The sequence below is a fragment of the Mustela nivalis genome (assembly GCF_964662115.1).
Source record: "Mustela nivalis genome assembly, chromosome: 1".
NCBI classification, from domain to species: domain Eukaryota; kingdom Metazoa; phylum Chordata; class Mammalia; order Carnivora; family Mustelidae; genus Mustela; species Mustela nivalis.
The window spans coordinates 115537735-115560470 of record NC_139020.1 but is presented as its reverse complement, the minus strand read 5'-3'; the positions used below and the strand labels follow the sequence as shown (position 1 = coordinate 115560470).

General features: G+C 46.5%; 1 protein-coding gene across 1 annotated transcript in view; it reads left to right on the top strand.

Annotated features, from left to right (window-relative positions):
• Window positions 1-22736, top strand: part of MUC20 (mucin 20, cell surface associated) — a 167972-nt gene that overhangs the window by 97073 nt on the left and 48163 nt on the right. The gene's annotated exons all lie outside the window — the stretch shown is intronic.

Here is a 22736-nt window from a genome sequence, read left to right as displayed (position 1 = left end):
CTGCCCCCCACCCACCTCACACCATCAGAGTACAGATCACCGCAGTTTGCTCAAAGTATTAAGAACCTGAACCCAGCCCTGCTCTCTCGTTTGAGCTTCTTCTTCCTTCCCACCAGTCCTATGTAGAAGAAAGACACAGATTAAAATTCTTGAAGATTTAATTCATATCTGTGAGTCTGTGTTTCTGTATAAATGACCAATGCATTAAAAAAAAAAAAAAAAAAAAAAGGTGGGGCACCTGGGTGGCCCAGTGGGTTGGTTAAAGCCTCTGCCTTCAGCTCAGGACATGATCCCAGGGTCCTGGGATCGAGCCCCGCATCTGGCTTCTCTGCTCTGCAGGGAGCCTGCTTCCTCCTCTCTCTCTGCCTACTTGTGATCTCTGTCTGTCAAATAAATAAATAAAATCTTTTTTTTTTTAAAGCAAAAAACAAAAACTGACTTCTTGTATCATTCTCAGGGTCTAACATATGGCCTTTATCAGACGAATTCAGGGCGTGAGGAAGGCAAGAAGAAAACGGGAGGCTCAAGAGGGGCACACCAAGCAAACTTACAACTCCCATTCAGGCCTCTGTTCAAGACCAGACTGGTCAAGGCCAGGAAAGGGCTGCTGTGGCCAGGGTCTCTGGGACACAGGAAGATGGGCATTCTGATTGAGGCAGATGGGGAGTCCAGCCCCTGGGGATTGCAACCCTGGTGTGGGGGTGGAGGAAACGTTAAGAATAAACCAGCCTCTTCCTCAGCTTGTTAGTGGCTTAATGTTGCCAACCTTCGAGACCCCATGAGCAATGTGAGAAGTACCAGTGGCTGACTCACCCCAGTTCCTTCTGTATCTGTAGGTACCTGGTTGGAATCCAGAATAACTGCCTGGGGTAGAGGAGCCCCAGGAAAGAGGAAATTGCTGAGAAGAGCCCGAGGGGCCGACGGAGCCTCCCAAGGGCCTGCCTTGTAAGAAGCAACAGCACCCGTCTTGCTGTGCTGGGAGGTTGGTGGGAGTGCTTTGTGCAAAGGGGTGCTTGTGTTTAGAGGTTCCATAGGGTGCTCGCTTTGGCAGCACATATAATAAAAAAAAAAAAAAAAGAGGTTCTGTAGGGGTGGGTTTCTCTGTTTCCTAACCAGGATGGAGGACTCTGAGTCCATGGAGGGGAGTGAGAGAGAGAAGGTAGGTAGGAGCCAGAATGTGAAAGTCCTCATCTTGGGAAGGGGCTTTCTGCAGGAATAGCTTTGGCCAGAGACTTCTGGCTTCTCTCTGGTGCCCAAAGATGCTTCAAACGTTCAGGTCCTTTTTTTCTGGTTTTGTGCCCACCTCCCACCCACCTCAGAAAGCTCTGATGAGGCCCCCAGAAAGCCTCCACCTGCTTGCTGGGAGGAGGCCAGCCTTCATGTTGTCTCAGGGATTCCTGCCCGAACTTGCTTCTCCCTGTGGCAGCTCTTCCGTCTCCCACTCTCCCTGGCTGGTCCTCACAGTGCCTCAGGTTTGGCTGAAGCCTTTTCTATTCCCCAGGCAAAACTCTGCTTCCTTACCTGCCCTCCTGCTCGGTTACTGCCTGAGACCCCCAGGTGCCCAGAGTCCCAGCTTTGTCTTTCTTCTTGCTTCCCTCCTGGACTGTCCTGAGCACCGTCAGGCCACAATCCATTCACTGAGCTGAAAAGCTAACCCTACCTGATGTCAAGAACTGTGAAGGGCCCACCCCAGTGTCATGGATTCTGGCAGAGGACAGGAGACTCGGGGTCAGAGACAAAGGACTTTACTACCCCAGACACACCAGATAGCATGAACTTCATGTTCACATTGGCTTCTCTTGACCCCTAAGTCCCAGAAAGGCAAAAAAGAGGCAGGTACAAATGGGTTCTGTGACACAGTAGGCTTGTGTTCCTGCTGAGAAATGCTGATCTTAGGAAACTCTGATCTTTTTAAGAGGCTACCTGCAAACCTACCCACCCTGCCCCCAGAGGTAAGCATTATCTTTATTACATTGGACAGCAACCAGATCTGCTTCTGTCCCAGAGAGAGAGAGACGCTATCTCTACCTCTCAAGGCTCTTCACCATATAAATACCCCTGAAAAGATAGCCTAGAACAAAAGGCCATCTGTATTTCTGCTCCCGAGACTTGCAAAAAAAACAGGAGTCCCTTGGCCTGAGTTGTTGGCTCTTTCTGCCGCCTTAGGTTTACAAGGGTGACTCATTCAGCACCATATACCCCCTTCCCCCAGGACTCCACGTCCAGCACAGTGCCCAGGCCCCAGCAGATTCTCAATAAACGTTTGTCAAATGGATGGATGAATAAATGAGTCTTTATAGAATTTTTGCTTTATAGCCTAAAAATGGCTAAAATGTTTTTTAAAACCACAAAAGGAATGACAACTAACATTTGTTGAGTTTTTGCCATATATTGGTATGGTCAATTCCACTGTAATCAAAGCTCGCTTGACTCCCTCTCTGTCTAAAATAAACAAAACCTTTTTTGTTTTTAACATATTTTTTTATTTTTTTATAAACATATAATGTATTATTAGCCCCAGGGGTACAGGTCTGTGAATCGCCAGGTTTACACACTTCACAGCACTCACCATAGCACGTACCTTCCCCAATGTCCATAACCCAACCACCCTCTCCCTACCCCCCTCCCTCCAGCAACCCTCAGTTTGTTTTGTGAGATTAAGAGTCTCTTATGGTTTGTCTCCCTCCCGATTCCATCTTGTTTCATTTATTCTTTTCCTACCCCCCAAACCCCCCACATTGCATCTCCACTTCCTCCTATCAGGGAGATCTTATGATAGTTGTCTTTCTCCGATTGACTTATTTCGCTAAGCATAATACCCTCTAGTTCCATCCACATTGTCACAAATGGCAAGATTTCATTTCTTTTGATGGCGGCATAGTATTCCGTTGTGTATATATACCACCTCTTCTTTATCCATTCATCTGTTGATGGACATCTAGGTTCTTTCTATAGTTTGGCTATTGTGGACATTGCTGCTATAAACATTTGGGTGCATGTGCCCCTTCAGATCACTACATTTGTATCTTTAGGGTAAATACTCAGTAGTGCAATTGCTGGGTCATAGGGTAGCTCTATTTTCAACTTTTTGAGGAACCTCCATGCTGCTTTCCAGAGTGGCTGCACCAGCTTGCATTCCCACCAATAGTGCAGGAATGTACCCCCTTCTCCGCATTGTTGCCAACATCTGTCGTTTCCTGACTTGTTGATTTTAACCATTCTAATTGGTGTGAGGTGATATCTCATTGTGGTTTTGATTTGTATTTCCCTGATGCCGAGTGATATGGAGCACTTTTTCATGTGTCTGTTGGCCATCTGGATGTCTTCTTTGCAGAAATGTCTGTTCATGTCCTCTGCCCATTTCTTGATTGGATTATTTGTTCTTTGGGTGTTGAGTTTGATAAGCTCTTTATAGATTTTGGATATTAGCCCTTTATCTGATATGTCATTTGCAAATATCTTCTCCCATTCTGTCAGTTGTCTTTTGGTTTTGTTGACTGTTACCTTTGCTGTGCAAAAGTTCTTGATCTTGATGAAATCCCAATAGTTCATTTTTGTCCTTGCTTCCCTCGCCTTTGGCGATGTTCCTAGGAAGAAGTTGCTGTGGCTGAGGTCGAAGAGGTTGCTGCCTGTGTTCTCCTCAATGATTTTGATGGATTCCTTTCTCACACTGAGGTCCCTCATCCATTATTTTGAGTCTATTTTCATGTGTGATGTAAGGAAATGGTCCGTTTCATTTTTCTGCATGTGGCTGTCCAATTTTCCCAACACCATTTTAAATAAAACCTTTTCAAAACAAAACAGCTTGTCTTAAAAAAATAAAATCCTCTTCTAGGAATTCATCCAAGGGAAATCACAGGCCAAGTATACACAGATATATGTACATAGCAAATACTGGGGGCTGCCTAATGGATAAGTACTGGAATTTGCTGAAGTTCTTATGATGCGTTAGTACATGGAATATAATGCACTCATCACAGATGATCATGTGGTAAAATATACAGCAATCAGGGAAAAGTCAATAAAACATTGTGAAGTAAAATCTTTATAAAATGGTTTGTATGTTTAAAATAGTTTCTATGTGATCCCAAAAGTTTTTAAAAGAGCCAAATATAATGGAAAAAAAAAAAAAAAAAAAAGAAAGAAGAAGAAGAACCTAGAATGAAATACTTCTAAATGCTAATAACACTGGAGTTCTCTGCTTGGTGGGTACATTTTATTCCTCTTGCTGAAGGTATTTTCCACAAGTATTGTTTCTAATAAAAGAGTAAACATTTTGTGCATTTTTTCAATGAAGATTGGTCTTCCTACATGAGTTGTTCTCAGGCAAGCGCTGATAGGAGTCTGAATCCTTGAGCAGACAGCTGCAGGATTCCAGGTATGAGGGGACCTGCAGGCCAGATAGCGCAGTGCTGTTCCCAGGCTTATGCTGAGTGCGGGACAGCAGGGCCTCAAACTAGTGGAGAGGGTCAGCAGCAGCCCTTGAAAACATTGAAGCACCTGGGTGGCTCAGTGGGTTAAGTGTCTGCCTTTGGCTCAGGTCATGATCTCAGGGTCCTGGGATCAAGCCCCTCATCCGGCTCTCTGCTCAGCAGGGAGCCTGCTTCCCCCTCTCTCTCTGCCTCCCTCTCTGCCTACTTGTGATCTCTATCTCTCTCTGTGTGTTAAATATATAAATAAAATCTTTTTTAAAAAAAGATGAGAATCAGTTTTTGAAAAATAATTATGTGTGTGCCTGTGTAGAGACAACATGAACTATATTTTTATATAGGTTGTAGTTTGAAAAAAAAATTGAGGGGTGCCTAGGTGGCTCAGTCAGTTAAGCCTCCGGCTCTTGATATCTGCTCAGGTCATGATCTCAGGTTCGTGAGATCAAGTCCCAGACCAGGCTCTGCGCTGGGCATGGAACCTGCTTAAGATTCTCTCCCTCTTCTTCTATCCCAACCCCCACCCCTGCTTGTTCTCTCAAAACAAAAAAAAAGAAAAAAGAAAAAAAAGAAACAGAGTACTCACCACCAAGTGCTGCCCAGCCCTAGCTGAGCCTAATGATGGGGAACTCACGACCTTTGTGCTAGTTTCTGGCAAACAAACTGTTGGACAGATTTCCTTGTATTTAACAAACTCTGGCTTCTCTTCAAGCCCAGTCACGGCCACCCTCTCCCTCCGGGCAGCACCTGAGGCCTTGAGGGCAGCTCCACGTCACGCCTGCGTCCAGGCCGCCGCCCTCTCCTCAGTTCCTTAACCACTCTCTACTTCCAGGTTTTGAGGCCTTTGCTTTCCACTACCTCCTCTGAAGTCATCATCTCTCCAGCCCCCTGGTTCATGAAACGTGACACACACAGCCCTCTCCCGGACGGAGGCCATCTTGCTTATTAACTGGTCCATGAATTCCTTCAGTGACCATTCAGTGAGCACCGCTGTGTGCTGGGCTCTGTACTGGGAACAGGAGGGACGCCCAGCGAGTAAGCCCCAGCTGCCCCCATGAGGAGACCCCGTCTGGTGGGGAGAGGAGCGGTGATTACGCTATGATCCCATGAGGGCAGGCTGAGGTGAATGTGTTCACCCAAGGCCCCCAGCCCGCAGCGCCCATTCAGCTGAGTGGAGGGAAGCCAGTCTCTGGGCCCACGCAGGCCTCACCTGCCCCCTGCCCTCTTGCTCCTCTGGGCCTCAGTCAGCTCCCAATGGGGCCGGTCTCTCCAGCATGCAGCCCCAGGCCGCACACTCCTTTCCCCTCCCTGTCTCCCACCAGCAGACACCCAAAGGCTCGGGTGGCGAATAAGCCGGAACCATCCCCACAAGAGAAAATGAATTTGCTGCTCGCCCTAAAGCTCTATGCCTGCTCTTTTGTGCTGCTTGTCTCATTTGTCTTGTCATTTTCTTAGGCTACCATTTACTGAACATCTACTGTGTTTGGCATTTTGATATATTATCCTTAATCACAGGACTTTTTTTTTTTTTTAAGATTTTATTTATTTGTCAGAGAGAGCACAAGCAGGGGAAGCAGCAGGCAGAGGGAGAAGCGGGTTCCCTGCTGAGCAGGGAGCCCGATGCTGAACTCCATCCCAGGACTCTGGGATCCTGAGCTGGGCGGAAGGCAGATGCTTAATGACTGAGCTACCCAGGCGTCCATTTCTTGACTTTTTTTGAATGGGCGTGATTATCCTGTTTTACAGAAGAGAACGTTTAACACAGAGGTTAGGTTTTCCTACAAATATTTATCAAGTGCCTGTCTGTGGCAGGTGTGGGGCTGGCAGCAGAGAGGAGCACAGGCTCCTCTCCCCCTCCCCCTGCAGGGGCCTCACAGTCCTGCCCCAAGAGGGGCAGGATTCATGGACCAGTGCATCTGAGTTCTATTTTGGCTTCACAAGACCAGTGTGAAGAAGAATCTACTCCTTGCCCTAGGGAATCCAGTGAGGCCCAGCTAGGGGAAGCCGGAACACGATGGCTTCTGGTAGGTCAGTGAGTAAAACTGTGGCTCTGGGGCTAGGGAGGGCACCGGGCTGGATTTGTCCACAGGTGGCCTGGGTGGTCCTTGCATGCCCCAGAGGTCATGGGATAGCAGCGACTCCTGTTGTCATCAACCCCTTGGAATCAGGAGGCTGGACGGAATGACCTCTGAATTATGGTCACAGGGGCTCTCTTGTGGAATTTTGGTTCAGGGAGGTCACAAAGTTTCCAAAACCTGGATAGTCTCCCCGCTGTGTGACCTTGGGCAGCCACTCCCCACTCTGTGCCTTCCTTGGTTTCCTCATGTGTGAAATGAGGTTGGACGAGTCAGCCACTCAAGTCCCTTCCAGTTCTGACGCTGTCGGACTCTGAGTCTGCCTGGGTGGGTGCCTGATTCCAGAGGGTGCTGGCCCAACGGGCATTTTGGGGCCAGGACAACAGTAATCTAAGTGCCAAGAGGAACAAGGAAGTAAGGGAATGTTTCAAATTCAGTTTCAATTTGGGCTGCCATGGGAACTGCAGAGGGAAGTCACAGACTGCCCCAGGTCTTCTCCCCAGAGCAGTAAGGTGGTGGAGGTGAGCTCAGGCCCCTGGGCCAGATAGATGAAATAGAATTGGCTGCCACGGGATCCTGGCCCAGGTGGGTAAGAAGATCCCCTAGAGCAGGGGTCTGTCCAGTCTCCACAGGCCTACAGGGAACTCCCTCTCCTCTCATGACAGGATGGGCCAGGGCAGTGGCTGAGGAAAGTGACATCCACTGGGAAGGGGGGACAGGGGAGGCTTGGAGTCTCAGTTTCTACAACTTTTTGCCACCACCCAAAACCCCAGCCAGGCTTTCACCTTCCGCTGGCCGCTTCTCCCCAGATGTGAGCGCTTAGAGCATTTGTCTCTGCCAGGAGGGCCTCCACGCTCTGTCCACCCTTGCAGAACTCCCCCCGTAGCCCCTGCAGGCCCAAACCATCTCTCGAGCCTCCCAGGCTAGAGAAGACATCTCCTCCTGGCCAGTTCTCCCGGCTTGAGCCAGAAACCACTGTGAAACCCAGTCTGCAGCAGCCTGGGTGCTCTGACCTCCTATTTCCCTGACCTCTCCTCCCTCCACTGCCCTCCAGTCCTGGGCATCTACCTAATCTCCTGTCAGCGCCTGATCTCACATGTCCCTGACTCATCTCTCCTCTCCCTTGTCATACTTCCCCCTTTTCTCACTACCTACCCCACACACTTTTTGCTAGGTGCCCCTTTGCTAAGAACACTGACCAATGATGACCCCTTTGGCCCTCAGAAAGTTTAACACTTATGAAAGATCCACGTTTCCTAGAGCCCGTAATTCTAGAGCTGGAAGGTGGTCAGTGGAGAGGTTGGAAGGAGCCCACTGGTCTAACTTCTCGACCCATTATCAGGAGTGAGTGCCTGGCCTCTGGGGAAATGATTCCTGCTAACCAAATCCACGGAGGACCGCTGAGCTATAAACCAGAATGCCCATTTAGTAGCTGAAAACATAAGCTAGAACTCCCAGACTAGCGAAGCACATGATGCCTCTTGATTTCTTCTCCCCTATTCCAGTCAACTAAGCTCCAGTGGTTATTGTCCCTTTGCAAGGATTAGAACACTTGTGTCTGATGACAGGGTGTCTGACCCGTCATTCACAACTTCTGGGTATGTGGAGACGCAAACTAGCTAGCCTGGGGAGCCTGGAACCAGAATTAGGGGAAAGGGGAGGGAAAAGCTCCATTCCCCCGAAGCAGAACACTGCCCAGTGAGCTGAGTCCTTTTCCAAAACAAGGATTCTTCAAGTCTTCAAGCCAATCGGGTTCGGAGAAGGCTACTTCCTTCCCCCCCACCACATCCCCACCTGGAAATTCACTACGTTATGTTGGCCTAATCGAGGCTCTCAAAGGAACATCATTTTACAAGCATTTTCCAAATTTCTTTGGCTGCAAAACTGTTCTTCCCCATACTCCCCGAGACTCTTCCCTGGCTAATGCTGGGCTGTGGCTGCAACAGCTTCTGGAAAGTGGAGAGCTCCACTCCCTTCCCATCAGGCTGCCCTGCCCACTTCAGCCTCCTGGGCCCCCTTTCTTGTTCTCCTTGTTGACCAACCTCTTCAGGCAAATTCTTTCTTTATCCCTATTATTTGCATTGTTTGGCACTAACAAGCCTTCTAAACCCTACTGTCAGCGTGGGAAGCTGTTTTGAGTTTAAAATGACTTCTATACCACCAACAGAGGAGGAAAGCACTATTTAGTAGAACAAGCTAAAGGAATTCAAGACAAAACCATAAACTGTGGGTGCACTGAGCTCATGAAGGAGGGATTCTTGAGGGATTTAGAAATGCAGACGTAGTCCAGGACTGAGTTTGGGGATGAGGTCTGAGGAGACCAAGATTGCTCTGACCTATACAGTAAGCAGAACCTGGCGAGTCAGAGGAGATCTTGGAGGGACGGGAAGGGGAAGCCTTGGAAAAGGAGAGGAATCCTGATTGAATCCATAAAAACAGAGACTATCCAGTTAAATTTGAATTTCACATAAACAACAAACAACTTCTTTTTTTTTTAAGATTTTATTTATTTATTTGACAGATAGAGATCACAAGTAGGCAGAGAGGCAGGCAGAGAGAGAGGAGGAAGCAGGCTCCCTGCTGAGCAGAGAGCCGGATGAGGGGCTGGATCCCAGGACCCTGGGATCATGACCTGAGCTGAAGGCAAAGGCTTTAACCCACTGAGCCACCCAGCTGCCCAACAACAAATAACTTCTTAGTATATCTCATGCAATGTTTGGGACATACTTACATTAGACTATTTGTTGTTTATAAGGAATTCAAGTTCGCGGACAGGCAGCCCTCAGTGCAGTGTGGCCAACGAGCGAGAGACCACAGTCAGGGTTCTGGGGCAGGTGGGCACCTCATGGGGGTGGAGGACCAGGCCTGGGGATCAAGGAGAGATTTGTCAAGGAGAGAGGCTTTGTCTCAAATGTGGGTTGACCAAGAGAAGGAGAGAAAAGCACAACTGCTTTGTGTAAGGAGGGGGCCCAAGAAGCCATGAGAGAAGAAACTGGAGTGGTGGGGGAGGGGTGAAGTGGGGAAGGTGGGAGGGTTGGGGGAGTGATCTGGCTGGCATAAGAGCATCACTTCCGCCCCCACCACTAAAGGGCTCTCAGTGCCTTGGGGGGGCAGCACTGGACTTGACAAAGGGGGTGAGATGGGACTTGATCCAACTTTCTCTCTAGGCTCCAAGGACAGGATGACTGGTTGACCTTTGGGTCATTTGTAGTTATATATGTGTGTGTCTGATCTTTTCTATTACATGTTAGTTTTATTATTCCAACTCTCAGAAGCCTAGTGATACCTATTGTTATCCTAAAAAGGGGCCTCCTGGCAGACAAGAAAAGCCAAGCCCCAGAGGCATGAAGTGGATTGTTCAAAGTCACACCACGGAGCCAGAGCTCAAACCCCCAGCACGTTCTACAGCAATTACTGCTATTCCAGCCTCTCTCTCCATAATCATGAGAGAAAACTCTGTGCCTCTGTTTCCTCGTCTATAAAATGCTGACAGTATTGTGTCTCAGGATCATCGTGAGGATTAACTAAAGTGATCTGTGCTTAGAGGTGTCTACCCTGGCCACATGCTCAGTGAGGGCTGAATGCTTTTCTTGTCATCTGTTCACACCTGTGTTGTTTCAAGTCCTCTGAAAAGCGGCTGCCATGACAGGATTAGACACACAAAAGCTTTAATGGAAGGAGTACTTCTGACAGGAAAACGGGAGTTATCTACCGCTGAACAACAAAGTACTCCATAACTCAGTGGCTTAAAACAACATCTAATATTTCCCACAGTTTCTGAGGGTCAGGAGTCTGGAGAGGCCAAGTGAGATGGGTCTGGCCAAGAGCCTCCAAGGCGACTGTGGCTGGGCTGTCAGCAGTGGGGGCTACAGTCAGCGGCTCATGTGGCCTTTGGCTGGGGGCCTCTCCGGTCCTCATCTTGTCAGCTGGAACTGCTCAACAATGTGGCAGCTGGCTTCTGAGGCAGAAAGGGTGACAGACAGACAGAGAGATAGAGAGAAGGCAACCAGGACAGAAGCTGCAGTATTTTTTATAACTTTACCTCAGCAATGACATACTATCATTTGTGCCATGTGCTGCTGGTCACACAGACCAATCCTGGTACAATGTGGGAGGGGACTATATAAGAGCACAAATACCAGGAGGCGGGAGCCATCTTGAAAACTGGCCACCACAGGGAGGGCACCAAAAAGTGAGAAGAACCTTCATATCATGGTGCAGGTCTGACCCCTGTGAGAGAAAGAGGGAAGGAAGGATGGCCGAGTAGGAAGAGTCCTAGACGGGAGCCCTATCTAAGAAGGTTTCTGTCAGGCGCTTAAGATGTCCTTATGGGAGAGTCACCCATCGGGGAAGTCCCACATTTTGCTGGAATGTGCCTTCAGTATACGCTCACTGTGCTTAGGCTCTGGCTAAGAGCAGCACGGGGGACACATGTTGTTTGAGTGAAGGTGGTGGAGAGGCAGGGGGACAGCACTGGGGTGTTCGTTCGTTACGTTCCCTATAGCAGGACATCTGAGCAGTGCCTGCTCATGGCTGTCACAACACCAGAGTATTTTCTCCCTCCCTCTGACACAACTATTTAGTCAAAGAGGCTGTTCTTCAAAAGATAGTATTGTGGTAGAGGGGACTATGGGCCCAGGTTGCTGTGAAGCCGAGGGCCAAGTCAATCACAAGCAAGTGATTTTCTTTTCATTCAACAAATATTTTCTACATTTCAGCTCTGTCTAGGCCTGAGGACACACACTCCAACCTGAGCCAGACTGCCAGGGAAACTCATAAGGGCTTCCTGCAGGAGGTAATACCTTAACTGGGTCTCTGAAACCTGTAGAAATTAACCAGACAAAGAGAAGAACGTGCTCTCAAACAGCAGGAGAAGCATATGCAAACAACCTGAATTCTCCTCTCTGCCCACCCTGGAGTGGGAGAGAACTGGGGGCCCAGGGGGCCCTGGGCCAGCAATTAGTCAACTAAAGTTCTAGGCAAGTTCCTGGGCCTATCCCTGGCTCCCTGCCTTGTAGGGTTCCCACTGAGAGAGTAATAGAGGGACAGACCCTGGCTAATCAGTAAGTCCTCAGATGTGAGCAGATATGGAAGAAGGTAGGACTGGACTAGGTGGAGGAGGAACCTGGCGGTGGACAGAAAGGTGACTGGTACAGGGAGGGCCAGACCGCAACTCTTCCCTCCCTTCCAGGAGCTTCTACCTGCTCATCTTCCTGAGGGAGCTGACGTGCAGAACCAAGGCACTGAGGAGGATTGCAGGACTGGCGCAGGGCGGGGGTAGGAAGGGAGGAGGCACACCTGTGCTCACAACCGAAACAGTGTGTCCAAGACACCTGCTGTCCTCTCAATGCCCTCACCCCTCTCCTCCTCCCTTCCTCCATCTCCACCTTCCTTCCTTTATTCCTTTAAAAAAAATTCAATATAAAAGTGTTCTAGAAAACCTGATGTTAGAGAGTGAAAAATCAAATATCAATAAATAACCCTACTAATTATTTTTTCTCCCAGTCTTCTCATCCACACATATATTTTAACACGGCTGGAATAACACTAGATATAATTTTGTATTCAGTTGTTTCATTTAATGAAGCATCTTCAATATCACATGTCTTTATAATTTTATTGAATTTGATTAAGTAGTTCTACTGTAATTTAACTATTCCCTTCTTATTGAATATTGAACATTTAAGTAATTTGTTTATTGGTTGGTTTGCTTGTTTAGCTATTATACATAGTGCTATAGTAAATATCCCAACAGCTTCTCCTTCTATTCATCATTTCCCTAGATAGATTCCCAAAGGTGGTATTATTGAGTCAAAGTTTATAGATCTTTTAGTTGTTCTTACAAATGCCAAATTACTTTTCAAAAAATTTGCAGTTAGCAATATATGAGGCTGCCTGTATTAGTCAGGATTCTCTAGAGAAAGAGAACCTCTTTCCCCCCAGTAATATACATTTTTTTATATTATACATAATGTACACTTACATATATATATGGAGATAAAAAGAGAGATTTATTTTAAGGAATGACTCACACAATTGTGGAGCCTTGGTGACTCCAAAATCTAATGGAGGAGGCTGGCAAGATGGAGATTCAGGAAGAGTTGCAGTTCAAGTCCAAAAGCTGACTACTGGAGCATTCCCTCGTGCTCAAGATGGTCAACATCTTTTGTTCTATTCAAGCCTTCAACTGATTAGGTGAGGATCACCACATTATGGAAAGCAATCTGCTTTACTCAAAATCCACGATTTTTTAAAAGATTTTATTTATGTATTTGAGAGAGCATGAGAAGGGGGTAGGGCAGAGGAAGAGGGAGAAGCAGGCTCCTGGCCAAGCTATGAGCCCAGTGAGGGGCTTGATCCCAGGACCCTGAGATCATGATCTGAGCTGAAGGCAGATGCTTAACCAACTGAGCCATGCAGGCACCCCTAAAATGCACCAACTTAAATGTAAATCTCATCTAAAAACACTTTCATAGAAACATCCTGGATAATTTTTGACCAACAGTCTATCACTGGAGGGACCAAACATGGGGTGAGATATGTGTAGGGAAAATTGTGTTGACTCTTCCTGAGTGCCCAGAGGGACAGCCAAGAGTTAAAGGAGGCTTAAAACTTAAAGAGAGGAAAAAAGAGGAAGATGGCTCCAAAGACTACCAGAAGAAGAAGGCCATGGAGATGGCAGAGACTGTATCATGGGACAGAAGCAGAAGGGGATGAATGGGGGAGAGAAGATACAGATGAAGACACTGCACAAGAGAAGGATTTGGGTAGGTATTAGAAATGGGGTGGTGTCCAGGGGCTTCTGTGCCCAAGTTCTCTTACCTTGGTGTCACATCACATCCAACTCCAAACGTGGACTTGTGGATGGATGTGGGTCAGCAGACGTCCAGGCTTGGACAGGTGGCATCACTACATTCTTCTGCCCTGCTGTGACAAGAAGACAAAGGAAGATACCAACTTCCAGTGGGTGGGCTTTGGGCCCATGGCGCCTGGTGACAGGCTGACAACAAGAGGGAGGGCTCCATGCAAGGCAGAGCTGTTTGGAGAGGGGAGGGGCCACCTTCATTAAAGGGGGGTTGAGGACTTCATCCTGAAATAGATTCACACCAACACCAGGAAGGGAGGAATAGAGTGGGGGAAAGGAGGCGTGGTGAGCATGGAGGATGGCAGGCAGAGCAGGGATGCCTCTTGGTGGGGCCTGAGGAGCCCGTGTGAAAGCCTCAGTTTGGAGCCCACACTGTACCCCACACTGTGCTCAGTGCCCTCCCTGGAGCACCCATTCAAGCCCACCTCTTAACTATCCTCTGGAAGGGGCTACTATCCTCACCAGCTCAGGAGGAAACTGAGTCTCAGAGAAGTCTAAATCAGTGCTTCCCAAAATGTAGTCCATAGACCCATGCTGGCCACCAGGAGGTAAGGACACCAGTTGAAAGAAGGTGTCTGGAAATTTCTACAGCTCTTTGACAGAGAAGTTGTGTATTTTTCGTATCTAATAATAAACAACTGGTATACAACAGCTAGGAATAAACTCCAAAAGAACTGTGAAAAAGTCATATGGTGAAAAATTTTAAACTGCTAATAAGGGACTTTAAAAAAGTCTTGAAGAAATGGGGGAGGACATGTCATGTTCCTAAGCGAAAATCTTTAATGGTGTAAAGATGTTAATTCTCTATATATTCATCTCTGCACTTAGAATTTCTTAGAATTTGAAATTGTGATTCTCGAGTTTATATGGAAAAATAAATTTTGAATAAAAGACCAAACATCAAAACATGAAACTAAAGAGTAATTTCAAGTTTCTAACTCAAGAACTGGTAAATATATCAAGGCAAGGGAATTGTATTTAGAAAAAAACACATGGAAATTAAATGAAGATTTTGACAATGTTCAAACCCTGGTACTAAGTGGAATCCCAAGAAATAATATATATATTTAATGGACATGTCTCTAGGGATGTTTATCTCACTTAGGGTCATTGGAAACATGTCTTATTTGTGGGGCCCATCAATAAATATTCATTGGAAATTTTAAAAAATCTAATTCTACAAGGAAAAAAGTTTGAGTAGGTTGCTTCACAAGATAGTGATTTGAAAACTAAGATACTCTTGGGGAAATTGACAACGATCACAAAGGCTTGGCTAAAATGTGAAGGGTTGGGTGCCTGGGTGGCTCAGTGGGTTAAGCCGCTGCCTTCGGCTCAGGTCATGATCTCAGAGTCCTGGGATCGAGTCCCGCATCGGGCTCTCTGCTCAGCGGAGAGCCTGCTTGCTTCCCTCTCTCTCTGCCTGCCTCTCCATCTACTTGTGATTTCTCTCTGTCAAATAAATAAATAAAATCTTTTAAAAAAAAATAAAAAATAAAATGTGAAGGGTTGGCAAAATATGGCCCATAGCGCCAATTCAACTGCTGCTTGTTTGTGTAATTAAAGTTTTAAGGGAATGCAGCCAGGCCCATTCATTTTCAGACCGTCTATGTCTGCTTTCATGCGCTGATGGCAGAGTTGAGTAGTTGAGACAGAGACCATATGGCCCTTTACAGAAAAAGTTCGCCAAGTTGCTCTGTATGATCAAAGTAGAATAAATCAAAAGTGCAATGAAGGGTAGCTAACTTATGCCATCATTTACTTTTTCTCAGAAGAAATGTCCTAGGTGGAGCACCTGGGTGGCTCAGTGGGTTAAAGCCTCTGCCTTTGGCTCAGGTCATGATCCCAGGGTCCTGGGATCAGGTCCCACATCGGGCTCTCTCCTTGGCGGGGAGCCTGCTTCCTGCTCTCTCTCTGCCTGTCTCTCTGACTACATGTGATCTCTGTCTGTCAAATAAATTTTTTAAAAACTCTTAAAAAAAGAAATGTCCTAGGTAAGCATCGTGCTTATTTATATAAGCACGTGCTTTATAATCATAAAACAGTTGTAAATCCACCCTACAGTTGAATAATAAAAGATAAAATAAAATTTTGGAATATGATTTTTTGCAAATTTTATTTTTTTAGTAATTCATTTCTTAAAAAGATTTTATTTCTCAGATGACTGAGAGAGAGAGGGAGGGAGAGAGGACAAAAGCAGAAGGAGGGGTAGAGGGAGAAGCAGACTCCCCGCTAAGCAGGGAGCCGGTCACGGGGTTCGATCCCAGGACCCTTGGAATCATGACTTGAGCCAAAGGTAGATGATTAAACAACTGAGCCACCCAGGGGCCCCTAGTAATTCATTTTTAATAACATTTTAAAGTAATAATTTCAGATTTACAGAGAAATTGCAAGGGTAGTACCAGTACCCAAACACACCCATTTTTCCCTTGACATCTTATGTTGGTAAATGCATTTGTCACAATGAATGAGTCAATACCGATACAGTATTAACTAAAGTTACAACTTATTTGTTTATCCATGCTTGCTCAGATTTCTCCACATAAGGTCCTTTTACCCTTCCAGGATCCCATCCCGGAAACCACATTACATTTCATCATCACGTCTCCTTAGGCTCCTTTTGGCTGCGACGGTTCCCCAGATTTGTTCTGGATGATCTTGGCAGTTTTGAGAAGTACCAGTCAGGAACTTGGTCTTATGTCCCTTGATAGGAATTTGTCTGATGTTTTTCTCATGATTAGACTGAGGGGATGAGTTTTGGAGAGGACCATCACAGAAACATAAAGTGCCATTTTCATCGCATCCTAGCAAGGGTACACGCTCTCAACGTGACCTGTCATCCCTGGTGTTGACCTCGATAACTTGGCTGAGGCAGTGCGTCGGCTTTCCCTTCTCTTCTTGGCCCCTTTCCATACTGTACTCTCTAGAAAGAAGCCACCGCATGTAACCCACCCTTTAGTGTGGGGAATTACGTCGCCCCCTCCTTGAGCGGACAGTATCACATCAAGTATTTGGAATTCTTCTGCATAGATTTGTCTTTTCACCCCCATTTACTTATGTGTTCATCATTTTTTTTCCACCAGCATGGATCCCTGGATATTTATTTTATACTTCAGATTATAATCCAGTACTCCTTTACTTATTTTCTTGATCAAATTGTTCCAGCTCTGGCCATCGGGAACTTTTCCAATTAGCACCTGTGTCCCTTTGACATACCTCATCATTGTGTTTAGTTTTTATAAGCACTTCCTTACTTCCTTCACTTCTGCCAGATGCTGTTGTCCATCTTGTATATTTCTTGCCTCGGTCCTAAAATTAGTCATTCCTCCAAGGAACCCAGATTCCTTTTCATGGGAGAATGGCATTAGAAACCAAGACCTTGACGCTAGGTGTACCCACTGCCACTTCGGTGTCTCTCGGATGATTTACCCATATACTAACCTACATACATCTAAGTACTTATAAATGTTCTTTATATGGCTTTCCGTATGGATAGTAAGCTCAGCATGAGTTCACACTGTTGTCTCCAACTCCAATTCGTTTCCACATGGGTAATTCTAGCCTCCTCCTCTTACTCACCTGGAACCTCCCTCTCCCGACAGAAAGGCCACCATCACCATTCACTTAAGGGCTCAGTCCCAGTGTGTAGAGTGTTGTCAGGATTCTAGCCTGCACCCCCACGAGGAGGAACTCACACAGTGTCTTTTGCCTTTAGTCGTAGACACGTCACTCGTTTGCAAAGTTTCTTACAATGGCACATTTTCCCCATGCCTTCAGTAAGACAGTTTTGTACATTTGCAATACAGTTAGACTGTTTTGTTGCATTCTGCCTTCCATCCTGGGATTCCTGACCTCCTAAATGATCCTTGTTTCATCTGCCTATGTAGGTTCACTTTAGGTGCTATCAAATTCTATGGGGTTTGACATGTGCATATCGTGTATGCCCCACTACAGAATCAGAATCTTATAGTATAGTTTGCCCTAAAAAATCCAGGTGCCAGGGTGCCTGGTGGCTCAGTCGTTAAGCATCGGCCCTCAGCTCAGGTCATGATCCCAGGGTTATGGGATCGAGCCCTGCATTGGGTGCCCTGCTCAGGGGAAGCCTGCTTCTCTCTCTCCCACTCCCCCTGCTTGTGTTCACTTTCTCGATGTGTCTTTGTTAAATAAATAAATAAAATCTTTTAAAAACAACAACAACAGCCATGTGCCTCGCCTTCTCAATTCCACTCTGCCCTCCCTCCCCCTTCCCCTTAGCAACCACTGATCTTTTCATCCTTGCTCTAATTTTGCCTTTTGCAGAAAGTATTGTGTTGTATAAAAATATTGATCTATAATGAATTGTTTTAAAATGTTTTCAACCTGATTCTTCACCACATATGGTTTAAGAAGCAGCGGTCTTGGGTGCCTGGGTGTCTCAGTCGGTTAAGCACCTGCCTTCAGCTCAGATCATGATCCCAGAGTCCCAGGATCGAGCCCTGCATTGGGCTCCTTACTCAGTAAGGAATCTGCTTCTCCCTCTACCCCTTGCCCCATTTGTGCTCTCTCTCTCTTTCAAATAAGTAAGATCTTTAAAAAAAAAAAAAAAAAAAAAAAAGAATAAACTGGTGTGCCTGGGTGGCTCAGTGGATTAAAGCCTCTGTCTTCGGCTCGGGTCACGATCCCAGGGTCCTGAGATTGAGCCCCACATCAGGCTCTCTGCTCAGCAGAGATCCTGCTTCCCTCTCTCTCTGTCTCTGCCTGCCTCTCTGCCTGCCTGTGATCTCTGTCTGTCAAATAAATAAATAAAATATTAAAAAAAAAAAGAAGAAGAAGCAGTGGCCTAAATAACTTGTTCTTGGTCACTCTGCTGCCACAAGGCGGAGTGAGAATGTGAAGCCACATCTGTCTGGTTCTGAGTTTTGAGCTGGTTCCCAAATCTGTCCATTGTTTCTTCCCCATTGAAGCACTAAGAGGGGACCCCTCACTCTGAATGCTACTCTGAAACAATTTAGGAGCCTGTTGGACAAGATTATGGAGAAAAAAAAAAAAAACATAGGCAAGCCACAGTTATTAAAAGGCTTTATGTGGACTCAGGAAGTTGGAGAAAGAAGGAGGAAGAAAACTATGCCTCTGACCCTGGGCATTAGGGAAACTTCTCAGGTTTGGGGGAGTTCCATAGCCCATGTGGAGAGCCTACCTAATGCCAGGCCCTTGGCTGGGCTCTAGGACATGAGGAATACATTCCCCAAGAATTTCCCAGCCTAGCACAGTATTTATCAATACATATGCAATCTAATACATACATTATAAGAAGAAAACATTAAAAGATTCTTCCAAAAACATAAAAATATAATACTCGGGGAAAGGAATGGGTGGTAGGATTTTTACCCACTCAACAGACAACAAAGGCAGAATCCCATGAGAAGATCAAGTATCTGTATTTATTATGCTTTCAGATACAAGGAAAATAATGGAAAGACTGTGTGAACCTTCTGCTCCATGTGGTGAGAGCCAAGAATTCTAAATGGAGATGGGAAGTGTGGGAAAGAAGTTCAGTCCGAAGGTACCAAAGCAGTCACTCTTGGTGATTACAACGAAGGTGGAAGACTTTGGGTTTAATTCGACCCCAGAGAAACCAACCCGTGAGTAACTTCAAGGGTTGACACTGGGGGAAACCAGATTCTGTGCTCCCACAGAGCTGACTCTGAGGCCATGCATGTAATAAAAAGCGTGGTAGCTCCTTTCATAAGACTGTGTGACTATGAAGCCGACCTTACTCCTCCCATGAAAATGTAACCCTGGGCACTGCAAAGAGGGCGAATAATTAATGTGAAGGGTGACCTGACGTTTGTCTCTGCGGGCACAGAAGTAACGCAGCCAAGGGGTCTATATGTGTTGACTCTGGCCTCTTCCCAGAGTCAGATAATACAACCACCACTTACAGGCCAGTTCCACTGGCTGCCTCTCACACGCTCCAAATTCACATCTCCCAAACAAACTCATCTTATCCTGAGCTGCTCTTTTTTTGAGTTGACATTTTCATTGCTATAAATTTGCATAACATAAAGTTCATTGTTTAACCCATGTGAGTGTATAATTCAGTGGTTTTTGTATTTCACAGTGTTGTATGACCTTCATCATTAGTTCTAGAATATTTTTATCACCCGCAAAACAACCCTGCCCTCAATAAGCAGTCACTCCCCATTCCTCTCTCCCCTGAGCCCCTGACAACCACTAAGCTACTATCTGTCCCTATGAATTTGCCGGTTCTGAACCGTGTAATGGGTGTAAATGGGACCATACAACATGCGTTCTTCCGAGTCTGACTTCTCTCAGTGTACACTTTCAAGGTTCATCTGCGTGGTGGCACGTGTCCCTACTTCATTCCTTTTTAGGGCTGAATCCTATTCACTGTACAGATCTAGTACAGGTCTTTATCCCAAACCTGTTCTTGTGCCAGCCTTCCTTATCTCTTGAGTGGTCTCATCCTTCCTGGAGGTTCTACACCAAAAATCAGGGTGCCTTTTTTTATCTTTTCCTCTCACTCACCTTCATAACTCATTCAGGTAAGATAAAAGTCTTTTGAATTCTATACCTCTCTCTATCTCCACCCACCCACCCTGCTATCCATCATCAGGGACCCTACCCCAGTGCAGGACACCCTCCCCTCTCACCCAGATGACTGCCCCCTCCCCCTAGGCTGTCACCCTGCCTCCAGCCCTGTCCCTTCCATACACCCTTTACAACATAGTGGGCGTGATCTTCCTTATTTTCAGAGCTGACCACATCTGCGCCCTGCTTAAAATCCTTCACTGCCTACCCACTGTCCTTAGGATAAAGTCCAAGTTTCTCAGCATGGCTTACAAATCCCTGCTGGCCATGTGCCCTGCCTGGCTCTCAGGCTTGTCTTGCATCCCACGCTCCAGCCCACCGAACATCTTGTCCTGAACCAGCCAGGCTGTTCACCTGACAAACAGCAGCTCATTGAAAAAGACTCTTGTCGGTGGCCACTTTCCGTCTGACGCTCTTCATCTCCTGCCCAGACTCCAGATGGGACTAGACCCCACACAAGCCTCTCCATGGCAGCTGGGCGCCTTGTTCACACCTCCACTGAGATGTCACCATGTCACCTCCACAGATAGGCCTTCCCTGACCATGCCATGCCACCATCCGCCCTGGTCACTCCACTTCACTTTTAGCACATATAACTACCTGAAACCTTATTAATTTGATTGCTTCTTTGTTATCTATTTCCCCGCACTAAAATGTAAGTTCCATGAGACCAAGAATCTTGTGTTTCTTATTTATCTTGGAACCCAACCTCAGAACACAGCGTGTCACACGGAAGGGACTTGATAATCATATATTAAATGACTAATATATGGGGACACCTGAGTGGCTCAGTTAGGCATCCGTTTTCAGCTCAGGTCATGATCCCAGGGTCCTGGGATCAAATCCTGCATCTGGTTCCTTGCTCAGCAGGGAGCCTGCTTCCCCCTCTCCCTCTGTCTGCTCCCCCTGCTTGTGCGCGCTCTCTCTGATAAAAAACACATATATAAAATTTTATCTCTCTGATAAAAAATATATATAAAATAAATGACTAATATACATTTAATGTGAAAATAGATCCTATTTGCTAAAAATCACATAATGGTTTTTTTAAATTGAGGTGAAATTGGTATAGAATATTATACAAGTTGCAGGTGTACACCAGACTCTGATCTTTGTATACGCTATGAAAGGATTACCACAACAGGTCTAGTTACCATGTATATACCATGTGACCATCTTTTAAAGAATGAAACGGCTCCATATGTAGTGATTTGGAATAATTTCCATAATATGTTATGTGGGTAAAAAAGATGTAGAATATACCGATCCCTATAGCAGCAATGTCTGTAAGAGCCAAACATTGAAAGAGCCCAGATGTCATCAACAGACAAATGGATAAAGAAGATGTGGCTCCTGGTCTCACAGCATCTGGGCTGCTCCGGAATGACCAAGGCCAAGCTCACGGAAGTCACTTGGGGTGCCACCTGAGGAAGGAAGCCTTGGGCTGTGGTCCCATCTGCCCACCCAGGCTCTGAGGGCCCAGCACAGTTCAGGGAGGCCCAGGTGCACTCAGCTTCGAGTTCCTGGAATTGCCCTGTGTCCACATAGAGGGTGGCCCTAAATGAGGTTTATTCTTTTCTGTGATAAACAAACCTGGCCACAAACCTTGCAGCCATGCAACTCAATAAACAACAAACACCCGCAAAGCAACCCGTAGGGGAAACCGGAAGCCTTGGCTTCAAATCTTCCTTGCTTCCCACTTACTTAGCTGTGTGAACTTGGACAAATTACTTAACTTTTCTGAACCTGATTTTCTTACCTAAAGAGAGGTAATCTTAGCTAAAGAGAGGTAATAGCAATACTTACCCCCTAAGCCTACTGGGAGGATTAGATTAATAATAACCTGTAAAGTTCCAAGCAAAGGGTTTTCTCCAGGGGACTGAGGGTTGGAAATGAGGACAGTGATGACCCCTAGAGGACAGTTTGGGAAGTGCTGGGGGTGCTTTCCATTGTCAGCATGCCTCAGGCCACTGGTGTAAAAGGCCCGCAGTACACTGAGCAGTAAAGTACAACGAGAAAATGCCCTCTATTCTACACGGCAAAGCAGGTTTTTGCATAATTTGAAGATACACTGAATTTCCAGGAAAGCAACTACTGGGTAAATTGAGGGAATTTCATGTGTTTTGTTTGGCATTTTACCAAGAGTTGTTCATGGATTTAGCAAATCTTACCACTGACAGTATTGTCACTTGTGGTATCTGAGCGGCCACAAAGTGAGCTTTTCATACTCTACTGTGCACACGCATCCCCAGGGGACCCTGCTAAGGTTCCGACTTCATCCAGCCGATCTGAGGTGAGCGTGAGTCTGCAGTTCTCCCAAACTCCCAGGAGGGGCCGCTGTTGCAGGGTCCTTAGCGCAGCCGCACACTAACATCACCGAGAACGTGTTTTATTAGAGATTACTTCTCTTTTTTCTTCCTTTATATGACAGGACACCACCTTCGGGTGAGTTCCCCAGGAAACAGACTCTGAGAGACATCTGTGTGTCCCTGGGGTAGGTTTTCAGAACCACCCCCACGAGGGGTGGGAAACGCAGGACCGGGCAGAGGAAGTTGTGCCGTGATGGGGTCACCCGGAGAGGCCTCAGCTGACCCCTGCCGAGCTCAGAGCTCACAGCTGGCCCTTCAGAGATGTCTCCCGTTGAAGCAGGAGGGGCCGGCTTTTATCCCACATGAGGGGGTCCCTGGACAGACCATAATCTTTGGTCTCTGCAATTCCTAGGGAGGTGTCAGCTGTGAGTGGTTCAAAGCCAACACTCCTGCCACTGGGGACCGGGAGGAC